Source organism: Hemiscyllium ocellatum, chromosome 21, assembly GCF_020745735.1.
Source record: "Hemiscyllium ocellatum isolate sHemOce1 chromosome 21, sHemOce1.pat.X.cur, whole genome shotgun sequence".
Taxonomy (NCBI): Eukaryota; Metazoa; Chordata; class Chondrichthyes; order Orectolobiformes; family Hemiscylliidae; genus Hemiscyllium; species Hemiscyllium ocellatum.
Window position 1 is genome coordinate 61,395,606 of NC_083421.1, and position 11,798 is coordinate 61,407,403.

Sequence of the window (11,798 nt, forward strand, 5' to 3'; positions counted from 1 at the left end):
GGAAGAGGGAGCATTCTACTGAGGGAGGGCTGTACTGAGGGAGGGCTGTACTGATGGAGGGCTGTGATGAGGGCGGGCTGGAAGAGGGAGCATTCTACTGAGGGAGGGCTGTACTGAGGGAGGGCTGTACTGAGGGAGGGCTGTGCTGAGGGAAGGCTGTACCGAGGGAGGGCTATGCTGAGGGAGAATTGTACTGAGGGAGTGCTGTGCTGAGGGAAGGCTATACCGAGTGAGATCTGTACTGAGGAAGTGCAGAACTGAGGGAGGCCTGTATTGAGGGAGGGCTGTACTAAGCAAGGGCTATACTGAGGGAGGGCTGTACCGAGGAAGGGCTGGAAGAGGGAGCACTGTACCGAGGGAGGGCTGGACAGAGGGAGGGCTTTACTGACGGAGGGCTGTGCTGAGGGCAGGCTGGAAGAGGGAGCATTCTACTGAGGGAGGGCTGTACTAAGGGAGGGCTGTACTGAGGGAGCACTGTACTGAGGGAGTGCAGTACTAATCAAGTGCAGTACTGAGGCAGGGCAATATTGAGGGAAACCAGTAATGAGGGAGAGCAATACTGAGGGAGTGCTGCGCTGAGGGTGTAGAGTACTGAGGGAGGGCAACAGTGAGTGAGTGCAATACTGTTGGCAGCAGTGCCTTTCACTTTAGGCATTTAATTCAGCACTCTATTAACCATCTCGGGTCGATGTAACTGGGAAGGTAGATCAAAGGGAACTGTTAGATGTAATACATCTGGATTTTCCAAGGGCAAACAGGAAGTCAGTAATCTTTTGGGTGATATATTAGCCCAGATTGAAGTATGGTTAAAGGACATGAAACAGAAACTAGGCATAAATGGGGCATTTTTAAGTTGGCACATTGCGAACTGTGGAACGCCACTGGGGTCAATGCTGGGATCTCCACGATGTGCAATCTACATCAATTACTTCAAGAAACAGAGAAATAAATCTGAGCTTGCTGTTGTTACAAAGCTAGATGGAAGGAAAATATCTCCAGGCTAGTGTGTTGGAAATCAAACCCTGAAAATTCTCACAGTTATCACAAAAAGTTGAACATTTACTCAAAGTTCACAAATCTCTAATTTCTCTGTCGGTCAGACACAGGTTGAGGGAAAGCACTGACCAGGTTTCTGTTCCCAACTGGAATTATAATATTAGAAATGGATTTCTACCTCAGGTCAATAGTTATGAACCTTCATCATATCACTGCTAGTTACAAATCGAACTCCCTTCGAAAACCTGACTCCTGACACACATAGATAGACAGACACAAAGCACTGGGGCTATGGGGAGAGGTCCAATAGCACCATCCTCAGGACTTGTGGTCATGTTCCTTCGGTCCCCTGATCTTTTCCTTTGGGTTCTCTCACTTCTTGTCAGAAGCCACAGAGTGACTGCTTCCCAGATCATGATGTTTCTGATTTACTGGTTATAAGCATCAGCTTACAATTATTGGAGAGAAGAAAGAAACTAGTTGTTATCCAGCTTTAGGTATTTTATTGTTGACATGCACACATGTACATGCGTGCACACACTCCACATTGAGCAGTTCAAAGGCTTCTGTCACTGTTGTTCACACCCACAAGCTGTTCAGCTCACAAGAAGCCAATTAGATCGTTGTTCTCATGCTAATGGCCTTTAGCACAACTGGTCACAAAACTGCAAACCAATCAGCAACTTGAATCTCATCTTGAACAAGCCCCCTCCCTCTCCACCCCAGAGCTGGCATGTCTACAAACAACCTCCCCCACTGCTTGGATAAGGCAGCAGTGTAAACACCACACACAATGAGTTTCAGGAACTTGTTTTCAGGAGTGCAGCATTTCCTTCACAAGCCTTGCCTCCAAATCAATCCTTTTCCCATTTCGATTTGTAATCAGAAATACAGTAACATAAAAAGACAAGGTTTTTACAGTAAGCTCTGGAGAGGACAACAGAGTAACTCCAAAACGATAGAGACATGTTAGTGAGCAGATACATTCTAATGTAAAGTGTAAAAGTATGAAACTTGTAAATGTTGGTGCTGACAAAGACCGCGAATAGAGAGTGAGCTTACAGGTACAGCCAAGGTATTGGGAAGCCAAGTGGTACATGGGAGGGAGATGATAGTCTAGTGGTATTGTTGCTGTACTGTTAATCCCAAGAGTCAGGTAATGTTCCAGGGGCCAGAGTTCAAATCCCACATCAGCAGCTGGTAAAACTGGAATTCAACAAAAAAAATCTGTCGAATGCAAATTATTGTAGTTGCTAGAATCTGTTCTGAAAACAAAAAGGAGAGAGAGCAAGCTGATGTTTTGCATCCTGATGGCTCTGACCATTGTTCAGAATGACACAGTACACAGGAGGCCCTTTGGCCCATTGAGTCTGTACTGCCAAAGATATACTACTACAGCAAACCTTTTATTAACTGGGGATTGATCAAATATTCCAGTTGTTCAAAAGGTCTATATGATCAAAACACACACTGAACAATAGAAATGTAATGCGGGGGTATACACATCACTGTCACACTTTATTTACAGCATAAATCTCTGAATAATACTACAACATTTCCTTAAATAAAACTTACTGGCAGAGAGCCTTCTCACCTGCACCTTCACTGACGACTCAAACCCATAGCCCTCCAGACCTTGTCTATTCATGTCCTTCTTCAAATGTCATATAAACGTAACTGTAACCCACCCACCACTCCCTCAGCTCATTCATTCTCTATGCAAACCACTCCCTGTGTTAAAAATTTGCCCCTCATGTCTTTTTTAAATCTCTCTCCTCTCACCTTAAAACATGCCCCCTGGTCTTATAATCCCTAACCCAGGGGAAAATACACCTGCCATTCACCCTGTTCATGCCCCTCATGATTTTATAAACCTCTATAAGGTCAACCCACAACCTCCTACGCTCTAGTGATGGAAGTCCCAGCCTATCCAATCTCTCCCTATAACTCAAACCTCCTATTCCCGGTGACAGGCTAGTAAATCTTCTCTGGACCTTCTCCAGCTTAATAATATTCTTTCTGTACCAGGGTAACCAGAACAGGACACAGTGCCCCAGGACAGGCCTCACCAAGAGTCATAGACCACTTTGATTGTATCCAATTCTGAGCTCCACACGTTTCATGAGGACGTCATTGCTGTGCAGTGGCTGAGGAACGAGAGCAAGGATGAGCATCTTCAGTGGACGTGGAGAGTGCAGAGAAGCTGGCATCATTCTTTTCACAGTAGAGAAGGTCCAGGAAGATGTTCGACAGATTTTCAAAACCATAAGGGGTTTACTTGAATAAAGTAAGGAGAAGACACTTTTACAGTAATCAGAGGGACACAGATTTCTGGCCAATGAAGATGAAGTGGGAATATTTTTTAACACAGCGAGATGTTGTGATCTGAGATGTGTTGTCTGCAAGGACAGTGGAGAGGGTTCAATAGCAACTTGCAAAAAGAGGATTGGACAAATATTCTAAAAGGAACGGTAATGCAGGGTTTCGGGACGTGAAGGGGATCTATGGGAATAGTTGCCCTTTCGAAGAGTGCAATGAGTCGAATGGGCGTGTCTGTGAATCAAGTCTTTTTCAAGAGAGTGGTCCTACAAATAAGCCAAAAAAAAAAAATTCTTGGGATTTTTGGCACCTACTGCTCATCCCACATCCGCAGAAAGACAATACTGAGTCTTTGGAAAGTATGGCAGTTAGATAGACATATAGCCTTTGAATGAGGAAAATTTTTGAAAGCTTGTGATTCAAGATTTTCTTTTAACTTAGAAATGACTTATGGGTTTGTACTGTATCTGGGAATAACAGAGTGGTCAGGCTAGTTCATTTCCTGGAAGATTTAGGGATTGGTGTGTCATCTTGCAGTGGAGTTGATTCTGCTGTTTAGCTTATTCCATATGACTCAGATCTGTTTCACTGACTTTAGTCAATGCATTATCTTGGTGAACTGTGTCCAACACAGCCAAGGGGAATTGGGTAATGTAACTTAGAGCATTCATTACATGTCCAGATCGTTAACCCATTGGCTCCTGATTTTGGAGGATCTACCTCATTTAATGGGAGAGTCCATATGCTTAAAACATCTAGGACAGCACACAGGGCTAAACAGCATGGAAGATTTTGAGATCCTCTCATCACCCACTGTAGGTTCAGGTCTGAAAGTGGAGATTACATAGAATCATAGAGTCATACATCACAGAAACAGATCCCTCAATCCAATCTGTCCATGTCAACCAAGTTTCCCAAACCAAACTGGTCCCAATTACCTGTGTTTGGCTTGTTCCCCTCCAAAGTTGATTTATTCATGTATTTATCCAAATGTCTTTTAAATGTTGTAATTGTACCTGCATCCATCACTTCCTCTGGCAGCTCATTCTAGACATGAACCACCATCTGTGTGTCTTTTTTAAATCTTTCTTCTCTCATTTTAAAAAATATGCCCCCCAATTTTGAACTCCCCCACCCCAGGGAAAACACTTTGTCTATTCACCCTATTTATGTCTCTCCTGATTTTATAAACCTCTATAAAGTCACCAATGACCCAGGGAAATCAGGCCCAGCCTATCCAGCATCTCCTAACCTCGACTGAAACGGAAAAAGGGCTGATTTCTTTGTTGTGTTGGTCATGGATTCAGAAGTGGTTGGCTGAAATGGCTTTAGCTTGGACAGGAACAGCAGGAGGCCACTCAGCCCATTGAATTCCTGCAGCTTTCCATTACCTGTGCCCCCAACTCCCAACACCCACCTGATGTGGTGATAATGTCATCGGGACTCCCTCCTTGCTCAGATGAACCGATTGTAGGTCCCCAAATATGTAGAGTTATCTCAGATATATGTAAGAATAATAGGGCTGTAATAGCAGAGGATTTTAATTTTCTAAACATTGGCAAGGACTGCCATAGTGTTAAAGACTTGGATGATGTTGAATTTGTTAAATGTGCTCAAGAAAATGTTCTTTATCAATATCTTCCTACTAGAGAAGCAGCAATACTTGACCTTCTCTTGGAAATAAGGCAGGGCAAGTGACTGACATGTTAGTAGGGGAACAATTTGGGACTAGTGATCACAATTCTATTAGTTTTAAAATAGTTATGGAAAAGGAAAGGCCTTGTATAAAAGTTAAAATTCTTCATTGGAGTAAGGCATGTTTTAACAGTATGAGATAAGAACTTTTAGGGGTTGATTGGAGTTGACTGTTCACAGGTAAATGGGCAACTGTGAAAGTGGGAGGCTTTCAAAAGTGAGATAGTGAGAGTTCAGAAGCATTATGTTCCTGTTGGAGTTAAGGGAATGGCTGGGAAGAATTGGGAACAATAGATCAATCAAGATATTGAGGTTCTAGTCAAGAATAAAAAGGAATCATAGATTAGGTACAAACAACTGGGATCAAAACAATATAAAGAGTGTCGAGACATTCTTAAGAGAAAAATCAAGAAGGCCAGGAGGGGATATGAGATAGCGTTGGCAGATAAGGTTAAGGATAATCCTAAGAGTTTCTACAAGTTCATTAAGAGCAAGAGGGCAGCTAAAGAAAGAGTAGGACTCCTTAAAAATCAACAATGTCATTTTTGTGTTAAACTACAGGAGATGGAAGAGATATGAAATGATTATTTCACGTCAGTTTTTACTGCGGAGGAAGAAATGGAGGCTAGAGAACTCAGGGAAATAAATAGTTTGAAAATAGTTCACATTACAGAAGCGGAAGTGCTGGATGTCTTAGAAAACATAAAAGTAGATAAATCTCCAGGACCTGATCCAATGTATCCTAGGATGTTCTGGGATGTTAAGGAAGAAATTACTGCGACTCTAGCAGAAATATTTGTATCATCTATAACCATGGGTGAGGTGTCAAAGGACTGGAGGGTGGCTCATGTTGTGTCTTTATCTAAGAAAGGCTGTAAGGAGAAGCCTGGGAACTATATACCCATGAATCTGACATTGGTGCTGGGTACATTGTTGGAAGGGATTCTGAAAGACAGGATTGACGTGGATTTGGAAAGATATGGGATAGTCAGCATTACTTTGTGCGTGGGAAATGATGTCTCACAAACTTGATTGAATTTTTGGAGGAAGTAACCAAAACAATTGATGAGGCAGAGTGGTGGATGTTGTTTACTTCGACTTCAGTCAAGCCTTTGACAAGGTTCCATATGTTAGACTGGTTAGTAAAGTTAGATCACCTGGGATTCACCGTGAGCTTGTTAATTGCATACAAAATTGGCTTTACAGGTGGATACAGAGGGAGGCAGTGGAGGATTCTTTTTCAGGCTAAAGACCTGTGACCAGCGGTGTTCCACAGGGATCAGTACTGGGTCCACCTTCATATGTCATTAACCTAGGCCTCTCCATTACCAGTCCAGTAACATGACCACCAAGACCAGAGTCTTGCTGGCCAGAGACCTCTTCTCCTGTTAACGTGAGGGTCAGTGAGGCTGGGCTGCCGACTGTTGTATCAATCCTATTTTTACCACAAAGTAAATGCAGAGGGAATATTCCAGCAACAATCCTCATGGGGCACAAAGGAAAAATAACCTCACGGATAAATAATGATGACAGAGACGGAAATAAAAACCTTTGGCTGAACTTACTGTTTCATCATTTCCCCAACTCAAGAGGCGATCAGACTCCCTCTGAGTAACAGCAGCAACAATTCAGCATCTCCCACAGTCCAGGCTGAGGGGGACTCGGACCCCGCCAACTCAGAGCAGGTTCATGGATCATGGCTCCAGTCGTAACAAAAATGTGACAATACAGAAAAAAAATCTCAGTGCCCTTTCCAACAATTCCACACATTCTCCCTCACCATCAATAACCTTTGATTGTCAAGAATATATCTGTCTCAGCCTTTGGAATACTCATTGCTCCATTGCTGTCTGGGGAAGACAGTTCCACAGCTTCATGACCCTGTGCAGGAATAGAATTCCCCCTCATCTCAGTTTTAAACCCTTACTTTTTAACTGTGTCCCCTCATTCCAGCCATTCCCACAACATCCTTTCAGCATCTATCCTCATCTCACTTCAAGACTCCTTAAACGTCTCAGTGAGATCACTGACCCTCTTCCAAACTGAACAATACAGGCCCCAGTCTAACCTTTCCACATTGGATCAATTCTTGACCCCCAGTGGAATGGGGGGGTGGTCAAAGGTTACTGGGGGCATGTACAGTTTGTTGGAAAGTGGATTTGACATCACTATCAGGTCAGCCATAACTTCACTGGATGGTGCACTAGAGTCAAAGGGCTGAATGGCTTATTCTCTATTTGTGTCTGGGTTTCTGAAATGTTGCAATGACAATAAGTTCCAACCCCAAGTGATGCTGTTGCTAGACCTCCAGGAATTAAAGATTGATTTTCCGGGTAATGCTGTGAATCTCGTTAATTGTTTCTGTGAAATGCCTTTGGACATTTTAGCCTCTGAACAGCGTTTACATCCTTTCTTAAACCAGCCCAGCAAACCTACGTGCGGAGTACTCCAGATGTGGCCACACCGATGTTCCGATCAGCTTTAGCAGCACCTTCGAGATGTGACACATCTTTATGGCTGTGTTAATGTTGCTGCTAACATTTCAAAGTGAAGTTAATCCTTCTTCACATGTCAATCAGCTTCACCTTCTTAAGTGGAATGACCACATGAATGACCATGAGTCAGAACCTGCCAATTTGTTGGGGGTGATTGTCACAGCACAGCATTATTTTCCAGACTCATTGCTAACTTTGACCTTTTGAGGTCAGTGCTGAACAAGAGCCAGCGGAAACCAGCCTGGGCGATGACATATACTGACCCTGAAACAGTGCTGACAGATATGAGTGTGCTGCTCAGCCCTTTATCCAAAGCAGGATCACAAATACCCCTCTGGCCTGGCCTCCTCACACCGCTCTCTGTGGAGGGAGGGAAGGAGCTGGCTCATTGCTCCTGGAGTCTTCACACAGGGTCCAAAGCAAGACACGGTTTAGCTGCAGAAGCCACGTGGTCGCTATGTTAAAGTGACAGCCCAGGCCCAGGTGGATCAAGTAGGCTGATTGGTTTGAATGGACAGCTCAATCAGGAGTTTGCCTAACACTGGTACAGCCTGTACCAGGTCTCTCAGCACATTGCTGTAGAGGAGATAGCATGGTGCCCAGTACCCCCAGAACTGGGAAGCACTGAACTCTCTCTGAATTTGATCGCCAATCTCATTCAAGCCACAGCAGATCCTCACTGTTCTGCTTGTCATTGGCCAGTTCAACAAAGTATCCATACTTTGACCTCCGGATTGGGAAAGGGAACATGTCAAAAACCAGGGAGATTGTTTAATAATGAAGAGCTTCCTACTAAAGGTGGGCATGAGGAGATTGGTCTTCGTTGTGGTTCTGTTCGCTGAGCTGGAAGTTTTTGTTGCAAACGTTTCGTCCCCTGGCTAGGCGACATCATCAGTGCTTTGGAGCCTCCTGCGAAGCGCTTCTTTGATGTTTCTTCCGGTATTTATAGTGGTCTGTCCTTGCCGCTTCCGGTTGTCAGTTTCAGTTGTCTGCTGTAGTGGTTGGTATATTGGGTCCATGCCATGGCATTCATCCACAAACTCCATCAACAAACACATCGACCTGGACCCAATATACCAACCACTACAGCTGAAACTGACAACCGGAAGCGGCAAGGACAGACCACTATAAATACCGGAAGAAACATCAAAGAAGCGCTTCGCAGGAGGCTCCAAAGCACTGATGATGTCGCCTAGCCAGGGGACGAAACATTTGCAACAAAAACTTCCAGCTCAGCGAACAGAACCACAACAACGAGCACCCGAGCTACAAATCTTCGCACAAATTTTGAGATTGGTCTTCCTCAGACAGCCCTGAGTCTGTGGGACTCTCTTCCCCAGGGAGCAGCTGTGGCTGGCTCAAGGAGACAGACTCCTGACCAACAGGGAGGTGAAAAGTTCTTCAGGGGTTGATGGGAATTTGAGGTGCCCCTCCTCCATCGGACCAGCCATGATCTTACAGAATGGTAATGCAGGCTGGAGGGGCTGAATGGCCTACTCCCGCTCCTATTTGATATGCTTGTGTACGAGATGTGTATTCATAGGGAGTTTGCAGCCAAGGAGAAAAATCATGGAATGCATCAGAAGGTCACTCAGCCCACTGCCTCCCATGTCAGCTTTGTGGGATCATCTGCTTCATCTCTATCCCCGCCTCCATCCTTGCCCCATATGTCCTGAAAACAATTTCAAGTGTGTACCTGCATTCTCAAGGCTCTTGTGGCACAGTGGCAATATCCCTTCCTCTGGATGGGGAGGCCTGGACTCAACATCCACCGACACCAGAAGTATGTAGCAACATCTCTGAACTGGTCGTTTAGAGAGTATCTGTTTCCCAGTGGTCACCTTAACTCACTTTCAGGAATGTCCTTTGCCAGTCAGAAACAGGATGTGGTTTTAATGCTTAAAGTGCCTTTTGCCTACTATTGACTGTAGATGACACACTGGGAGGAGGATGAGCCAAGCCTAAAGACAGCTGCTGAGCTCCCTCCACTCCCCCCCCCCCCCCCACCCCCCACAGCTGGGTATAGCCTCGCTAACAGGGCCTTGTGGTCAATGTACTGACCCCAGAGTTACTCACAGAACACAGCACACTTTCCAATCTTCAGCCAAATCTCTTAACTCCCTGAGAGTAACACCTTTGCAGCATTTTCACCAGAAGGTGAGATGTTGCTGAGCTCAGGCAGAACAGTTGCTCAGGAGCGAATAGAATTCTGTATAAGGTAAGATCTGGGCAGCAGAGTGTGAGATGGGTGTACATTTAGGGAGGGCTGTTTGTGCTCAAAAGCTATTTTATAAGACGCCAGCAGACTGTGTTGAAGAGTCAATCCAGTGTTTGATTTAAACTGTTTTTATTTTCTGTCCAGTGCATTCTCATGAAATGAAGGTTGTAATTTAGTGAGGGGTAATTAACATCTTTGAAAATAGTTTGTTTTGCGGCTCAGTGGTAGTGTCCCAATGTCAGAGCCAGGAGGTACAGGTTCAAGCATCACCTGCTGCGTAGTAACATCCCAGAACAGGTAGCTTGGAAAAATAGGCAAAAACAGTAAGTGCTGGAGAAACTCAGCCGGTCTGTGGACAGCAAAAGAGAGTTTCTGAGAAAGCATTATGGACCCAAAACATTAACTCTGATTTCTCTCCACAGATGCTGCCAGACCTGCTGAGCTTTTCCAGCAACTTCTATTTGTTTTGGATTTCCAACATCTGCAGTCCTTTCAGTTTTTATTTAGGAACAGTATCAATGTTGACTCTTCTGTGGGAACTTGTGTGCTGGGCGCCCTTTAAATCTTTGGTTCTATGAATGACAGACTCACACAGCACAGAAACAGACTCTTCGAACAAACTCATTCACACTGACCAGACATCCCAATCTGATTTAGGCCCTTGATTAGTCAGCACAGTATTTTTATACACCATGACCATGAAGACCCACATTCCAAGATTCAAGAGAAATATTTCTGAATGGAGTGCTTATTCTTATTCATTCTCAGAATGTGGGCATTGTGATGATACTGTGACTTTAGAAGGTGTGTTTTGTCCTAGCTTCTTTTAGAGAGACTGGGGAGGTAGGGGAAACAGGTGATGAACAGTCTATGAGAAGATAAACAGCTTTGAGTTAAAATAATAGAAGCAGCCTTAATGGGTGTGGTCCAACTATCGCAGAACAAGGATCTTTAGTTAGCTTTCAGCAGTTGCTATTGTGGGCTTGAAGAAGTGGAAGCTATTTCTCCACTCCCTTGGTAACAGCCAAATGCCAGGGGTTCTCTCCCTGGGTTGCTGGGTACTGCAAAGTGATACAAAATCTCTTTTCTGAATTTGCCTTTTTGCCAATGCTGTTAGTTAGATGTTAGAATTGTCTTTCGGTTCTTGTAGATAAGATGTTGCCATAAGAAGACAGACATTGTAAAAGCTTTTCTCTGCACTCCTACAATAGAGCACACATGACAATATTGTATACTGTAAAATATATTGGAACAGTTAATAAGTAAATTTCTGTTTGTAATTTTTGAGATTTGTGGTTCATGTTGAGGTTCAGGTTGTAAGTTTGCTCATTGAGCTGGAAGGTTTGTTTTCAGACATTTCATCACCATATTAGGTAACATCATCAGTGAGGCTCTAGTGCAGCACTGGTATTATATCCTGCATTCTATTTATGTGTCCACGTTTCTTAAGGTGGGTGATAATATTTCCAGTTCTTTTTCTCAGAGATTGGTAAATGAAGTCTAAGTCAATGTTTTATTGATGCAGTTCCAGTTTGAATGCCAGATCTTTAGGAATTCCCCTGCGTGTCTCTGTTTAGCCTGTTCTAGGATGGATGTGTTGTCCCAGTCAAAGCGATGTCCTTCCTTGTCTGAATGTAAGGATACTAGTGATGATAGGTCATGTCTTTTGGTGGCTAGTTGGTGTTCATGTATCCTGGTTACCAAAAAGGACATCTCTGAAATGACCTCCAGACTACTCAGAACCCTTGGCATCATGGTAGCCCACAAAACAACCAACACACTTAAACAGCAGCTAATAAACCTAAAGCACCCTACACATACAACCAACAAAATGAATGTAATTTACAAAATACCGTGCAAGGACTGTAACAAACATTACATTGGACAAGCAGGCAGAAAACTAGCCACCAGGCAACACGAACACCAACTAGCCACCAAAAGACATGACCCACTCTTACTAGTATCCTTATGTGCAGACCGAGGGAGGGCACCACTTTGACCAGGACAACACATCCATCCTAAGACAAGCTAAACATACACACGCATGTAAATTCCTCGAGGCCTGGCATTCTAAC